At 44.4% G+C, this 17,558-nt stretch overlaps 1 protein-coding gene across 3 annotated transcripts in view; it reads right to left on the minus strand.

The window, feature by feature from the left end:
* The window catches only part of tmem108 (transmembrane protein 108), a 44,106-nt gene extending 31,881 nt beyond the window's left edge, over nt 1–12,225 (minus strand). The window contains exon 1 of one of the 3 annotated variants that reach the window (XM_012815066.3): nt 11,758–12,223. The gene's annotated coding sequence lies outside the window, so the exon portion shown is untranslated. Of the gene's footprint in view, nt 1–11,655 lie in introns of all 3 variants that reach the window. The other 2 variants (XM_031583666.1, XM_031583668.1) reach the window with 2 other exon arrangements.
* Nucleotides 12,226–17,558: the final 5,333 nt, after the last annotated feature.

Below are 17,558 nucleotides of genomic sequence, written 5' to 3' on the forward strand. Positions count from 1 at the left end.
GGCAACATCACAGCAGAGCGAACATATCGCACAGTTCTGCCTCCCATGATGCCAACACACTGTCTTTAGAACTTCGGCAACAGAAAAAGAAAGCAGCAGCAGTAGCACAGGGGATACATTTCTAAAGATGTTCAGTCAGGATGATTCATATAAAGTTTCTGGATTGATTCATGGTGATGGTATGTTGATAATTGTGTTTTTAGTGAACTATATCAGCTTTAAACTCTGATTGCTCTCATTACTAACGATGGTGATTGTTATGCAAGATATATACATGCTGCTGTAGCTACTGGAAATGTTGACAGGTAACAAATGGCACTGCTGAACAGAGGCAGTAGAACAGGAGAGGGACAGAACCACGAGACAACTGAAGCCTATCTAGACAGGTGCTGCTGGGGAGAAAGTGAGAAAATTCTCAATGCTAGCTGCTACTGTCAGCTGACGAACTGCATATGAGTGTTCACCTCTGAGTGTCTTGCTGATAACTGGTTCAGGCCCCAGGGTGAACCAATCAACAAACACCTTGTACATGGTTTCATGATTTATATTGAACTGGACGTTTCCTTACCTGTCGTACTGTGAGAGCTACGGATGGAAATGCAAAATGAAAAAAAAAGAAATAAAGAAATCCCCCGTGCAAACTCCCGTCAGTCAGTAACAACTTTCTTGTGGAGACAACTTCCGCAACATCAAACTGAGAAACATGTCAAATCATCCGCTATTGTCAGGGTGTGAGGACAGACAAGACTACATCCTCTGCATGAAATCATCAGCCTCACAGAGGCACACTCTCTTTTGAGGCGGCATTCCTCTATAATAGGATTTATGCTTTTATGGTTTTTAACCATTTAACCCTGGACTGACATAGTGCATAGTGCATTGATCTGGAGTATATAGAGTGGTAGCGGCCGCCTATTTTTTGGTCCCGGCCTCAAGCCTCCGTTTGATGTTTAATACATAACTTTAGTTGTCTTTAATCTCACTAGTGACTAGAGATCTCCAGAGTCAACTGAGTGGTCAACATACACTTTTTCTTCTGCTGGAAAAAGAGCCAGAGTAAATGGCTGTGGACCCTCCACTAACATCAAAGAGGTCTGCTGTGTACCGAACAAAGCCTGGCTCAGACGCATGAAGTGGTTCCTGTCTTCGCACAGGCCTTGTGTCATCAAAGGGCTTTGCCAAGGATTAGAGTCAAATCCGTGGCATCAATCAAACGCCCCCAACAGATGCTTATCGGAGAAATAATGAAGCAATCAACGCTAGCGCTCAGTGCGCTAATTACCACACGCGCTAGCCCAGGTCACCTGGGACGGTGAGTGTTGCAATGTAGGCAGGTCCGGGATGCTGGGCGGTATATGGGTGTGGGGTAGGGGGTGGGGATGTTTAACAGGCTACCGCCAACAGATGTTTAATTTCCGAGAAGACGGAGTAGTACGACCGGGTCGCACCATCAGTCATCGGTGAATAAATGAATGAGTAAACAGCGCGATCGAGAGCGGAGTGCATTGCTGGCCGGGGTGACATGCGAGGACTCCAGCAGCATCATGAGTAATCATGCTGCCAGTCAGGATGCTTCATGAATATGGATGAACACAGAGGACAGATTTTGACAGCCACACAGCATGCTGGAGTCATGACTGAGAGGCTATGTTGTGTTGTGTCTACTGGGCACAAGTTGTATCAAGCCCGCCGACAAGCTTAAAAGCCGATTTCAGCATGTAATGACTTCATTACCCACAAACCAAGGCCTACATAAACCACAGTGGTAAGTGGGATGCTGTCGAGATAAGTGTGATATTTAACAAAAAGCAAGGGATGGTTAACTAGATGAGAGTCTTGGGTATTAGAATTTATTCACAAGTTAAGCCTGTGACTGAACTTCCTTTAGATAGCTCTCAAAGTATATAATACCCTTTTTATGGGTCTAGAACTTGACCGTTGCATGGATTAGAGTCTGTCTGTGACAAGATGACGTTGAAGGTAAAAGTAAAAAAACATCAAATGAAAAAGTCTGCCAGACGGAATGCATATCAATGGCATTTTCCTCTGTTTATGACTGGGGCAGTTAAATGCCAAACACTTCACCCTGGGGTAAGTCAAGAATGAGAGGATGACAGCAACAGAATTATTAAGTACCCCTCTCTCTCTCTTCGTCTTTCTCTATTTCATCCTTTTAAACTCAACAATAGGTTGGAATGGTCAGCCAGGGCTATTATTAGTGGAAGCAGGAGAGATGGACAGAAAGAGAGAGAAAGAGAGAGAGAGATGGACAGATCCCAGAAGGGGAGAAGGGGGAGGAGGAGAGGGGAAGAGCATTGAGCCAAGCCACGCTAACATTGTTTCAGCGGTTGCTGTGGTGACAGCTTCCTGAGGAGATGAGTACAGCAGTGTAAAGCATGAGAGATGAGAGAGACAGGAACACAGGGAGTGACCAGACACACACACACACACACACACACACACACACACACACACACACACACACACACACACACACACACACACACTACACACACACACACACACACACACACACACATCTACTTACCTCGTTGATAAACCTCTGTTTCATATACATTCAAATGTGTCCTCCCAAACCAACTTCATTTACTGTGTCATTCAGTGTAAACTGTAAACTTTACACTAACATTTTTGCTGCCCACCCCCACAGATAGATGGCACATAAATCAAGGACATCTGCGCTGATTTTACTGGCTCAAAAAGAGCCTGTCCTGCAACCGCTTTTGGACAATTTGCGTGCCTCTCTGTGAATAAGCCTAAAAAGCGCTACATCATCTCTTTCCAGTTTGGCTTGTGCAGAGAGAAAAGCTTAGCTGAGTGAATGGGGGGATTTCATTTAACTCCGGCTGTTGTCCAAAATACCATATATCATCTAGCACGGACACCTTGGCAATCTTAGGCAGGAACTACACCGCAAATGGGAATGAGGGAATCAAGCTCTCAAGTACCCAGGTTCATAACTCAACCCGCACCAGGTGACAATGAGGAAGATACTGATGAGGAGGAGAAAGATTGTGTATTGAAGGACCCATTGCACACAAAGCACACATGTCCTCATCTGAACAACTCGGGGAAGAATCCACCTTAAGGTTGCACATTGTTGAGAAACGGCTCAATCATCACCTTTCTTTGAGAGGCTGGGTCAAACCGATTGGGTCAAATCCATTTTTCAAACACCCTCATTTCATTTCATCATAATGTGAAATGAGATGCAGTCACACCGCAATATCAGCCGCTGTCAATATTATGCACGCTGAGACGCAGCAGTCTTTATTCAAGCGTATGGTGTGAGAGCACCCTTCTACGAATGATGGCTGCTGGGATCACCCTGTGTGCTGAGCAATGGGTGTCTAACTGTGACAGAAGACATCACAGAAATTCATGAGGCACAATACAAAATCTATATTACCAGTCACATAGGAGACACGCAATTAAAAAAAGGCTGACTGCTTTGCTAGGTGGTGAGCCTTGTGACATGTGGGACTCTACAAATGATATTAATGCTGAGGTAAATTGTCAGCGGCAGATTTAGGAATGAGCGACATGGGCAGCCGCCTAGGGCGGAGTCTTCCTGTGGGCAGCACAGGGCGCCGGACAAGGAAAAATGCTATCGCTCATTGGCACGTCATGTTAATGATATCATGTTACCGTGTGGGTCAATTAACCTTGTTGGAGTGGGCGCCCTGATTCTAATTTGTGAGCTAAGCAGGCCTGGGAAGGTCTCCGTGGTAGAGATAGCGTGGGAATCTATCAAATAGCGCACCTCTATCTTTGTACAGTACAGATGTAACTAATCAAATCTGTCACAAATGCTAAAGAATAAACCACAATAAATTCATAACACTGTGAATATATAGTTTCACAGACATATTGCAGCATTTTTCTAGTTTGTGCACAGAAGGGGGGGGGGGGTACCCATGGCGCCATAGATGCTAGAACCGCCACTGTGAATTGTGGTTTCTCATGACAACTAAGTCAAGAAGTACTGAGTTTGATCTCTCGTCTTACCATTCCAAGATTCAAGATACAACAACTTAGGCTTTCTGTTTCCCAAAAGCCTGTCACAATTCTTTGCTGCACTTGATTTTGTCCACTCCTGGTTTCTCCAAAACCTCCAAAAGCAATCTGTCACCGTCTCCATGGTGACGAGGCTCACGCAAACGCCCCCACCACCCAAACACACACACGCAAACAACAAAAACAAACAAACACATAAGCACAAACGCAGAGATACACCACTGCTCCACACTGATTTGTTTTTCCTACACTTACTTGTTCCATGTGGGGGCTTTATTCATTACTGTCAGCAGCCCTGTGTATGGAAATTAATTCTCCAGCCCACCGCTTCTCTCCATCTTATTCAAAATGAATGTCGTCTCAGATTACCAGACAGCTCTACTCTCTCTCCCCGAGGGAGTTGGGATCTCTACAGGCAAGCAGCGTGAGGTAAGGAAGGAGATACACAAAGAAAGGAAACATAAAGAAAAGTGGAGCAAGTAAGGAGGGAGAGAATCACAGAAGGCATTCCCTAATTGGCATATATGCATGACAAAACTGCAACACTTAACACCTCTGATATTAACACGCAGAGGTTGAACACACATGTACCACCGGGGGATGAGACAGACAGTGTGCTAAAGGCAGCTAATTCAGTGATTAAGGTGCGAGCTGTCTCGACAGCCTTCACTTCCCACCTGCCGGTTCTAAAACGAGGCGAGATGCGCACCGCTTGTACTAAGGCATTGGATGCCAGACACGTTTTTGAATTCGGAGACCTTTCATCTTTCTGTCAGCTCCCTCCCGTCACCTGGAGTCAACCCTGCAGTGACTGTCTGGCTGGCCGCCGGGCCACATGGGTAACGGGCAGGTCGCGAATCAGATAATCATACAGCCATGAAATGAGTCAAGAGTAGCACGGAGACAGGAGTGGAAAGGAAGTAAGAAAGTGACTAAGACAGGCATGAGAACGAGAGAGACAGGGAGAGAGAGAGAGAGAGAGAGAGAGTGTAAGAGACGTGGAACCCTTGCGAGGAGAGCAAGTATGCCCTGAGGGAAGTGTGATACAAGATTGCAGTTGGGCAGATAAAAGTGTGCTGGAGGTGTTGTTGTTTTAGGAACTATCAGGACCTACTGTCCAAGAGACCTAATAATAGGAATGGACAACATGGCCCTTGACTGGAGAAGACTCAAGCTTGGCATCAAGGCTTATACATTGATCTTGTTGTAAGGCATTAAGTATGGTGGTGAGTTTTGGTATTCACAGGACATAATATAGTAAGTGTTAAATGTTGTTGTGCCATTAGGGAATGACCCATATAGAGAGGAGAAAAATATAGCGGACCCAGGAATCGTTAGTAACCAAGAAAAGGATACCATGAAAACATCCATCATAGTAAGAGAGGACTATCAAAAGGAAAAACATCACACCTCATTCCTCATTCCTCATCATAACTGTTTTTATTTTGCCCATAGATGTCACACTGTCTTTCATCAGGAAGTGCCAAACTTGTTTTCGATGTACAATAACTCATAGTAGTCAACACTGTTTTTCTGATACTACTGAAGATATAGCTGTTCAACACAACTAGTAGAAGCCTCAGACCCCCAAACTTCCGTGCAAGCCATCAAAAGAGCCAGACTAGTGGATCTGAGTAGTGATTCCTTCAGGTCCTTCAGTATCCCCAAACCCCTTTAAATTAGCATTCAGCATAGACCTTATCTGCTCTCCCCTAAGGTCTTATTTTGTTGGCACTAATGTCTTCTTAATCGTGTTTAGCCTGAGGGAAGTCTGTGTGGGCCACCGTTTCTCTCATGAGTGGTAAGGAAGGTTGTTTCTGATTTAGAGTTAGAACTGTGTATGGTCTGGCTGTCAAACTGATGAAAGAATGAGTGGCAGGTTTTGTTAGACTTAATCGTTTCAGTCTTTTTGTGTGTTGAACGTTTCTACTGGTTGATATCTGGCTTTCAATCTAGTTGATACAAAGATGTCCTGTCCAGCTTCTATTCAGTTTGGAACAGGCAGAAAAGACTACTGCTGACCAATGCCAAGACCACTGCAGAAAACAGACCAGTTTAACCAGCTGTGTATGAATTGCTTCTTCTGCGCAGGCCACAACAGCTCCAAGAAACCAGCAGATCAGCCTGAACGGATCAAACATTTGCTCTCATAATCTAGACGGCTAAAGTTGGATTTAAAGTCAAGCACCGGTGTTGCAAGATGACGATAATAACCCGGTCTACCCACTCAAAGTACACATTTCTGATCTCTCTCTCTCTCTCTTTGTCTCTCTCTCCCGACGTATTTTGCAACTGCCCTCTGGCCGTGTGGTAGCCATCCTCCTGCAGGAACTTAATTAGGTTTGATCCGTAAATCACTCGCCATATCACCTGAATGGAAGACGTGGTTATGTAATTACGTTATTGTATCAGGGGTTAGGCAACAATAATGGCGTCAAATCCCAAACATGAGGTCCTGTTCTCTGCTGCTGCAGCTTCTTGGACTGACTCCATTTATACATTGGGACCGGCTGGGTTCCTTTCTGATTAATTCCTTTTATTCTCAAAGAGATGAGGTGGGATTTGACAGTGTGAAACAAAGGCTCCATGCACACAGCCTGGCCTTAACACAAACCTTTGTTATGCAAGTTAGACATTAGCTGTGAAACTGCAAGCGGATTGCAAAGAATGTAACCACCACTGACACCAATAGCACCTTTTCCTATTCAAAAGGGATGGCATGATGGAAGTGTCACACTAAGGTCACACAACTGTCTTGTTTGTGTTAGTCAGTTGCCATGGAAACTATGATATTCAGGTGCTCTTCATTCAGGTTTTGATGTTATTAAAATGCTAGTTGATGAAAATGGCACTAGTAAAAAAGAGGGCTGAAAGAGCCTAGATTAAATGTAGTGTGAGACTCGCCTGCTTGTGTTCGCGCATGGTGCTCAGTGACATGCAAAGACTTTGTGTCTAGAGTCTTGGCTTCTTAAGTCATTACAGATCTTCTTTCTTGCACCTTGTTCTGCTCGATTACAGAGCCCTAATCAAGAGCTGACACCTGCCAGCCACATCCCCCTAGCAAAGATCCCTACTCTACCCTACCACCTTCTCTCCCAGTCACATGACGCAGAGGGGTGGCCGAACCAGGAGCATGGGGGTAGACTACACCCCTCACTGTCCCCTGTTACCCCAACCCCGACTGGGTAATCCTATTATATTGCATCTGCGCATCAGAACCAAAAAGTGCTGATTGATCCAGAGCAAATCCACCCACACCCAGACTGCATTTAAAATGTTTCTAAAATCTATCATTTTCTCTGATTTTGCTTCATATATTTTGGTCCAAACACACACAGGAATAACGGGAAGGGGAAGTGAAAATATCTCAAAAACTTTCCAATGACAGCTCTGAGGTTCTACATCCATGTGTTAAAAAGTATTTGTCGGACAGAAGCTTTTCTTAGTGCCCCAGGAATGACCGCAAATCAGACCCCACTAATAGAGGTTTGGAATTAAGTCTTAAGTAAAGCCGTGTGGTATGCCCTCCTTGCACTTATGGTACCAAAGATTTGTGTCCTGAGCTGACAAACTCAACATTCAGACACAGGGCTGATATGACTCAAGCTTGGTTTCCTCTGTTATTTCAAATATAATGATGTAGATGTGTCAGTGCACCAAATTAAATGCAATAATTTGTGAAATGTATCCTTAAAATCTACACACCCACTAAAGAGTCCAATAGATGGAATCATTCACACATTTAGCTGGGGATGTCCACACAAAACAAGTCATTTCTCAATGTTTCAGGATTATAAGATTGAAAAGATTAAAAAGTCTCCCCCCACTTGAAAAAGTGGTAAGGCTGACTTGTACACACTTCACTACCCACTCCATTAATTCAATATGAAAAGTTACTACATTTTCAAGGGCACTTGATTTATTCCAACATATTATTTCTTTGAAAGCATTATACAATTCAACACTGACAGAAACAAAAAAACATTAATGGTGCTCATCGGGGCCAAATCAATTGCTAAATCAATCGCTGTCCGCAAAGCTTTGAGGCATCTAAAATGCTCTTAGTTCTGGTCAGTGTTTAATGCACATGGACTAATACTCAGAACAGTAAGCTGAATTCAGCATTAATGCAGGCAGGATAACTATAGGATTCCGCTCTAATGAGTGTACTGGTGAAATAAGGGGGGGGTTGTGTGTGCGAGCGGTAGTGTATGTACAGGGGCATACAAGTCAGGAGACAGAATGGAGAGAGAACGGGGTGGCATGGCTACAGATGAGGAATTCCAGGAATTCTCCCAGTAAACGCTTCATGCTTGACTGGTCCTGGCCATACCGTGGCCCCTTATCTCCCCATGGCCATCGCCGCCTCTAATCACCGCAATGGCTGCTTATCCGCTCACACTGTTCACGTACCCCTCGGTGGCTTTCCCCAGACACAGTGGGATACCTGTGTGTGCATGTGTGTGTGTGTGTGTGTGTGTGTGCGTGTGTGTGTGTGTTCGAGTGATATTTACGAGTTCATCCTACCTCCACCCCCACCACACACAGACACACATTTTACCACACATCAACACGTGGGTCAGTGTGGGATAGGTCATCTAAAGTCAGACATCATCAAGCCAGCCATGTTTTTTTCCTTAGTGAAGGCATCCCACCTCACTGGTTGAAGCTCTCCCTCTCTCCTGTGGGACGGGGCTGGAACTGATATGACCAGAAGTGTCTGAGGCGGATGCCTTGCTTGGTCTTGGCGTGCAAGAGCCCAATACAGTATCAGCGCTCCAAAAACACAGCATCGTTCCGACCGCTGCTGGTAGCGTTTGGAACATGCAAAGCACTGGAGCAGACCTCAGGCAAGTCAGGCATTCTCAAAGGCTAGGAAACAGGAAGGAAACGGAGTGCTCCTATACAAAAAAATAACCCGACCCCATTCTCTCTTCCTTTCTGGTAGCTTGTTTCTCAGAGGTGCTGGTTTCACCACTTTTGCGACGGGAGGTGTAATCGCCCTCCAGAATGCATACTGTACAGCCTTGCTTCCTACAGCAATGCTGAATTCCTCATACCATCTAGTACCATTCACTGCTCAGGTCGGGGGTTGCTGGCAGGTCAGGAGGTGTCTGCTGACCACCAATCAGCATCCCTACAGGTTCACGGTATATAGACGGAAAGCTCCTCTCGGAGCAACACCCATTTATACTGACAGGGGCAGCCCATTGTCCCTCATTTTCCATGAACATTCCTGATAAGGTTGTCATAGGATCTTTTCCGGAGGTTGTTTTCGTCACTGGAAAGAGATTTCCAGATGCCTTTTGTTTTGTTTTAGAAAAGCTCACAGGCTGACAATCGTCTCATTTCTGTGTTTTTTTCTGATAAGACCAGGGAATACACTGGTCCTGGTCAACATGACGATTCATCCCATGTTGACTGTGGTGACTAATGTTGAAGGGCAAAAGGCTGTGACAAAGGGCAGACTATATGTCTTCCTCTTGTCCGTCTTCTATCATCCACACACAATACGTTCAGAGGGACGGGTGAAATTTGGAGCCAACAAGGCCATAAGTCATGAAGAGGCAATGGTTAGTGTCCTCCACGTGTCACTCAAACATTTAGCGCTCCACAAATCTGAATCACATGAAAGACTTCCACGACAGGTGGCCGACAGCATCACAGAACAGGAGGATGGTTTTTCCACTGCTTCCTGCGGAGCGCACCCTAAAAAGTCTCCTTTATGTGTGGGCCCCAGAGAAATAAGATATCCCATCCCTATTTCCCCCTGACACCGTCTTGTTGGAGCTATTCACAGGAAGCCATACTCTCAAATCCCACATGTTTGGTGAAGCTTCACTGACCAGGTCCCTTAGGAAAAGAGCTATCAGGAGTAGGACTGACATGTGTAGTCACAGGTTATTACACAGCATGGGTGTCTTGGGGAGGGGGTTCATGAGAGGTTTGCAACGCCCTTTGACCTGAGTGTTTCAAGTCCTCCTCTCACATTCTCAATCCTCAGCGCCCTCTTCCAGTGACATGTTAAGTCAACCGACTCTGAGGAAGCTGTCAACTCCAGATGCCCCCCCTTGACTTACACCCCCAGAGGCCTCCCCCAACCCTGCCAGTGGGCTAGATAGACTAGTGGAGGAACTGGCTTAGTAACAAAAGTGCATTGAGGGGGATGCACTGCTAAGGAGAGTGGCAAACATTCCATTAACAATGGACCCACTCTCGGATAGTTTTTATAGCCCAACACTTTCGAGCCTCCACTATGTAAATCAAGTTTGTTTTTTCATAGAAAAGACCTTCTCTGAACTAATTTCTTATGAGAGTTTACATTCTGAACTCAGTACCTCAGACTGAGGATATTCCACATAAGAAAAGTGGACTGTAATTGTTTAACCATGCATTTCAATATTGTGTTAATCATTAAAGAGACGATGTATTAAACGTCTATGTCCTAATAGCCTTTTATCATTGTGAACAGACCACATAAATGAAACTGTACTATATTAATTTACTGCAGTGAAATCACAGACTACAAATAGCCTATGTGTGAAAGTTGGCAGGTGGCACAACAAAAACCATGGGCATGACTTGGCATCACAATTAAATCAGTCTCAGCTAAATGCACAGACACTGACAACAGGACAACAAGGCTTAAAGTGTATGCAGTTCCTATGCTGGGGCATATTCAGAGGTATCAGTAGATGTTCATGTCAAGCTAGTTATTCCATATTTTAACTAACACTGGAAAAGGCATATGAGGTTAGATTGCAACAAACTTGCCGTTGTTCAAAAGCACCAGGGAGGTCAGTGTTGCAGTGCTCGATTATTACCACAAATCTGTAAATAAATCTACAAAACGGCAAGGAACGTCAGTATTAATACGATTCGCACTCTGGCCCCTGTACGGGCCACACAAGTCCACTCCGATGGTCAGTCAAAATTCCGTGAAAGGTCAGTATCTCATTCGTTCTCTCTATCTCTCGCTCTATCCCTATATCCTCCTGAGAACCAACCCATTTGTGTCCTCTGTAGTTGACATATGTTTTTCATGCATACCCTCTTACTCTTTTGAGCTATTCTCTTCATTTTTGGTTCCCAGAAGGATATCTCTCTCTCTCTCTCTCTCCTCTCTCTCTCTCTCTGTGTGTGTGTGTGTGTGTGTGTGTGTGTGTGTGTTTGTTTGTGTGTGAGAAAGAGAGAGTCGGAGTCGGAATCGGAATCAATCGATACATCGCATTCAAACAACGCTGATGAACTAGAACTAGAAGTTGATGCTTCATATCACACAGCCTCGTCATTATTTCAGCGTTGTAGAATGCAAGATTGTTGTGATCTCAAAGGAAACCTTAACCAACCTTCAATCCAAACACATACACGATTCTTTCTCACATAGCCTACACCCCAGGCTCCTAAACGAATACACGTAATGTTCCCATGAGACTATTCATTGATTGGAAGACGCCGGCCCTTACGGCAATATTAGACATAAAGTGTGTTTTGTATAACAATGCATAAAGGATCTTGTGCTTAAACACCGAAACACGCGTAAGCGGCATATACTCAACATTTTGTTTAACAGCCCTAAGTGCGCAGGGTTACATCTTGTAACAAAAATGATCTTACCTCTCCACAATATGTCCGAGAAAGGATCTATCCAACGAAAGCAGTTTATTACGTCAACCGTATCGCGGCCACAAGGAAAGACAGGTGAATGCGACCACTTACCTATCCACAGAGGAACTCCGTTACTTCACGGATCTGTGCGTATGGATTCCAGGAAGGCGCTGTGCCACCATTCGAAGTCAGACAGGCAATGTGCACATGTTGCCCGCTCAGCGTCACATGAGTGCCGTGGTCAGTGCTCTGTTGTTCCCTCCGTACAGCGCCAAGCTCAGCGCTCCCCCCTGGGGAGTCACTGAGTAATTCAAGTCAAACACAATGGGGGAGAGAGAGGGAGGGGATTAAATTGTGGTGGTGGGGCAAGAGGAGGGGGTACTTCTCCACTACCCGGAGTACCCGGGACCACCGACCCCACCAGCTGTAAGGGTTGGTTATTCGTCTGGATATCCACATAGACGCGGCAACAGGCGCGTCGATAAAGCAATAATTTTAATGAGCAGCCTGCAGGAATCTTCTAGGTAAAGACCACTGCATTCTTGTCGGTCACTCTTGTAGGCTACTACAGGACTTTCGTGGAGGGAGTACAGCCGCGGAATTTTAATGAGGACATATTGCTGCAACAGCAGGCATGCCTCTTTTTTGGAGCTAGCTGAGATTAGAAGCTTGGTTTACAAGAGCTCCTGTGGATTAGCATTAATTGTCCTGTTAAGAAAACTGGCCCGCCTGGAGGTCAGTGAATGAAAGCAGATAACTGACCTCAGACATGACAATTTTATAAAACCAGATGTGGATTTGTTCTACTATATTCATGTACAACTATATTCCAAAGTGTCTGGACATGAAGCCTCTTTTCAGAGTCGTTTTCTCTCTGAGTCACTTAAAAACACAAATAGGCCTCATTTCCGCTGGACACAAAGTCATCCAAGTAGGCTGTGAATCCATTTAGAGGCGACACATGCATGACCCCCAAAAAGTGACTGCAGTGTGTTATCGTACGTACAGTATATGGTGGTTTTGTATTTTGCATTTCACAGTGCATGTCAAGTTCTTGCCAGGTATAACATGCCCTAACTCCAAGCGAACCAGGTAAACGATTCATACTTTTGTAATACTCCTACTGTTAGCAACATGCACCCTCTTCTTTCAGTTCTATTACTACGGCAACACCATGGCATTGTTGAGAGAATGTTTTGAGCAAGAGAGATTCTCATTAGCTGTGCTGCTAGCCAGTATTTGTCTTATGGACAGTGTGGTTGATGAGGGGAAAGGCTTATCTTTGGACCAGAGCCACAGCTGGAGCGGTGGGGAAATAGCATGGGGGTTGGGATGTTGAGTGTGGGGGAGGAGTATTGTTAAGAATGCTTTTATATCCATCAAAACTGGGGATACAGGGGTATTAATGGGGGGATATTCAGCAAAGGTATTTGATGTTTACATACCATTCATCTCCAATGGTATGTAGCTGCCAGATGGTTTGAGAGAATTTTGCCTGCAAAAGAGGCATGGAATGGTTAATGGCAGGTCCATAGAGAGGGGTTGAGGGAGCCCCCTATTTCAGCCTTGGGGGAGACAGTGATAAGGGTTTGTTTGGATTGAGCAGGATGGGGGTGAGGGGTGGACCACATTAATAGGAATGGCACCATATGGATGGGGCTTCTTTCATAGCATTTAGGATATTCCCTCATACCCCCTGCAAACACTGCTACGTCGATCTGTCTTATTGCATTTCTCCTTCACCCCCCACCACCACCACCAGAGGAAACACAAAGGAAAAGATCTCTCGTAATCCACCAGCGTTCAAACATCGGTTAAACTCCCCTACCCCACCTCCCCACCCCCTAAGTCTGGGGAGGGCTCAGTGGCTGCCGACGGGCTTAGTGCTCACAGGGTTAAACCACTTAGGTCTCCATATGGGCTCCAGGCCCCCCCTCCCTTTGTGCCCTCCAACCAGACCAGAGTGGCAGGGCATGCTGCCAAAGGTCACAGCACCATCATGGTCTTTAAACAAAGGGCTGGAGTCACAAGGGCACCGGGCCAGGTCAGTCGAGTCGTCACACGGAGGAAAACACAATCTTCAGGTGTTGAGGTATAAGGTCAGAGGTAGAGTTATTTATCCAACAGAGGTGACAGTTGATTTTTAAGATGGGTTCTCCATGAATTAATGCACACGCGTCCAAATGAGAAGGCTTACCAAGCTTACAAAGATCTCAGTACACAATAGCACCATTTCCACCACACGTGGACAGATACTCAAGCCTCAAAAACATCAGCAGCTGGAGAGCTGTGAGGTTGCCAGTAGAGCAAGATGGCCCTTCCCAAATGAGCTTAGCCACCATATATCACCAGAGAGACCTTTGGAATGCATGGCACGATCCTGGGAGACTGGCAGCATTTGTCTGGGTGCTACTGTTTATTATTGTGTGCCTCTATGCTGCTAGCAATTCCAGGCTTGGAGTGTGGCATATTGGAGAGTTTAAGGTGTTTTTTCACAGGGAGCAGATAAACTGGAGGTCCAGATTTGCTCTTTACAAGCCACTAAATGATGCTATTCCTTTCAGCTGTTTCGGGGGACTTTTTAAATAACTTTTATCTTAATTGTTGAATAGCAGCTGATGAAGTCTCCCTTACACAAACCCATTACTGTTACTTGGGCCATTCCTGTGAAGAAGAATTACTCTGCACATAAAAACAGCTAGGTGCGGTGGTCAACAACCTTGTTGGGGCTCTTGTAGTAGTGTTGTAGTAATGGGGATAGTCACCCTTACTATGGCAAGCAAAGAGAGGGTCATTGGAAAACCAACAAAATAAGAAAGCCTTTCCTTCCTCTGTAGAAAACAGACAAATCCCCTGCCCCCTTCCCCTACCTAAAAATAAGACAAATATAGATTTTATTCAACACTGAGATGACGGGTACACTGGCCAAATCAGAATCGTAATGAGGTTTAAACATAAATGGCAAATTGCTTATATGAAGCCTTGGCAGCTGGGTCGGAGGGTTGCTGTGGTTGCCATGAGAAACCGGACTGGCACCAGTGGAGGCAGAGGTTGCATCCTGATGGCTTTAATATCCGAAGCATGACAGACTGGGTCAAATGGGCCAGTTTTAAACACCTTTGACAAATGCAATTACCACACACATGTACGCTGCCAGGCTAAAATGCCAATCTCGTACCGCTCCCGCCGCAGGTCTCAGATGTTGATGGGAGCTGAGAGGTGGAGCAGGAGCTGGATGACAAGGACGCGGAGAGCACTGAAACACAGATTTGCTCTGTGGATTCGAAACATGTTTCATTTCATGACTAATAATGAAGCACATAATGTGACTGAGCCATATATGTCTCGGATGGCCATTCTAACAACATATAATCACACAACAGCTCAATGCTGTTTCTTGATCATCACAAGTATGTTGCACCAGTAAGGAATTCAGTGCCACATCATCTGTACTTTGTGGCCCAGTCGTTACAATAGGTTAACTGGACAAACAAATGCCATTTGTTTGACACAAACAAACATAAGTGCATGTTCTGTTGAAGTCGCTAGACCAAAGAACAAAATGTACTTCTTCTGCCACTCAAGAGGGGTATGGTGCACACTAGTGGCACAGCACTGAGACTGGAATGACGGTGCCTGGTCTTCAGAAGGATTTTATGTTGCCCTCTACTGGTTGAAATGAAACCATGCAATAGCATGTACATGCATGTAGGTTCAGGTTAAGGTTTAGGTTCATGCTATGTCCATTTTATACTATTCCGCAAAAGAGCAGAACAACATGCCATCTACCTACTTGTATATAACCAAAGACATTGATTGTTGGTTGTTTGCAAGTGGAAACATTAAGTAAATCAGGAACAAGGTTCGTGAGGTACATGAGATTGAGGCTAAGTGGCAATCAGCTGTCCAAGTACAAAGCATCATCTGAGTGATTAAAGTGTAAATTCACCCCCAGCTCTGAGCCTAACTCAACCCACTGCATAATTTATATAAATAAATATGTTAAAATGTGAGCAAGAGGGTAATATTGGGTGGGGGGGAGTGGGGCCTGAGGAGATGGGCGGGACATAAACTTCTTCTCAGCAAATGTACATGATTAGAAGGGCCTTAACATATACATTTAATGATGTAGATATGTAGCATCCAATCAGCTCTACATCAGCATTGGTAAGGATATCCCCTCTCATGGAATGCATCATGTCCAATCAGAAATCAATACATTCCTCAACTATAAATCTGAACATTCTGCCAATGACATGATGCATTGTTGCCTATCATCATCATCATTGTTTATTCAGGGAGAATTGACTGAGCACAGGGCTCTTTTGCAGCAATGCCCTGATTGAGGCTACATAATACATACAACAATTAATAAACAAACCATAACAAAACGAAACAGACAAAATAAATAAACAAAACACTTTAAAAAACTCAGAAATTAAGTATAAAAAAAAAATGACATAAAAGTAAAAATAATTAAATCAGAGAATCATTTAAAACAACAGCATTGAGGCACATCCTTAGCATCTAAAAGGCTCTTAAATTGGTTGACAGACAAATACTTGGTAAGTTTCAACTCCACTTGAACAGTGTTCCATTTATGGGAAGCAAAGAACTTAAAAGCTATTTTACCTATATTAGTTTTTGTAAGGGGGATTTCAAGGGAGATGAGGCTCTGTGACCGTGTGTTATGACAGATGGATTTTAATTTTAAAAGTGACATGAGATAATTAGGCAGTTTTCCCACTAAGGCTTTATAAAAGACAGTGTTTTTCCCTCCTGTCTGCTAGAGGGGACCAACCAACATTCTTGTATAAGTTACAGTGGTGGGTCCTGAAAGCGTCTCCTGTAACAAAGCGAATAGCACTATGGTAAACAGAGTCCAGGAGTTTTAAGGTAGAGGGTGCAGCATACATGTAAACAATGTGACCATAGTCATATACTATTGTTGTCCAACTGCAAGTTTGAGGGGAAATAAGGGTGAAAGCGGATGTTTTTGTTTCTTCCAGCCTTGGGGGAGACAGTGATAAGGGTTTGTTTGGATTGAGCAGGATGGGGGTGAGGGGTGGACCACATTAATAGGAATGGCACCATATGGATGGGGCTTCTTTCATAGCATTTAGGATATTCCCTCATACCCCCTGCAAACACTTATTGCATTTCTCCTCCACCCCCCACCACCACCACCACCACCGCACACAAAGAAAAAGATCTCTCGTAATCCACCAGCGTTCAAACATCGGTTTAACTCTTCAGCCTCTATTTGTTTATATTTTAAGGTTGCCTACTCAGGCAGCAGGGTAGGGGAGACGCTGAAATACACACTAAATAGTCAGAGACCCACAACCCTTATACCATGATCAAGCATTTGAGTGATTACTGATTACTGGGGGAGCTGAGCATCTGAGTGCAGATTACAGGAAACACACATGCCGATGGTGTTCCTGCAACTCAACTGGAAGAACAAGGTGTTAACAACAAAGAGATGGTTTCTCAGGGAGCACACATAGGCAACTGATGAAAATGTAGATCTGTAATGTAAGTTACTTTAGATAAAAGCGTCTGATAAATGAATGAATGAAGACATGGACCATCCCTGTGTTGCAAGTCCCTTTGACAAGTGTCTGCTAAATGGAATGTATGCTATGGAAAAATGTAAGATCCCACTATAATAACACTATATCAACAATAAATCAATTATCTTCCAACTACTAAAGATCAAATAAGTAGTAATTATTGATATATTTTTATAGGCAAGACAGTTTGGGGAAGTTTACTGTACTGAAGTAAAGGTAACATAACACATAGCCTACACTATGTCAAAAGGTAAGGCATCATCTTTACTCACATCTGAACATCAGAAATAGATGACTGTGTTGTTAGTATATCCCTCCACAGAGCATTTCAAGGCT

The sequence above is a fragment of the Clupea harengus genome, chromosome 17, assembly GCF_900700415.2.
Source record: "Clupea harengus chromosome 17, Ch_v2.0.2, whole genome shotgun sequence".
Lineage (NCBI taxonomy): Eukaryota > Metazoa > Chordata > Actinopteri > Clupeiformes > Clupeidae > Clupea > Clupea harengus.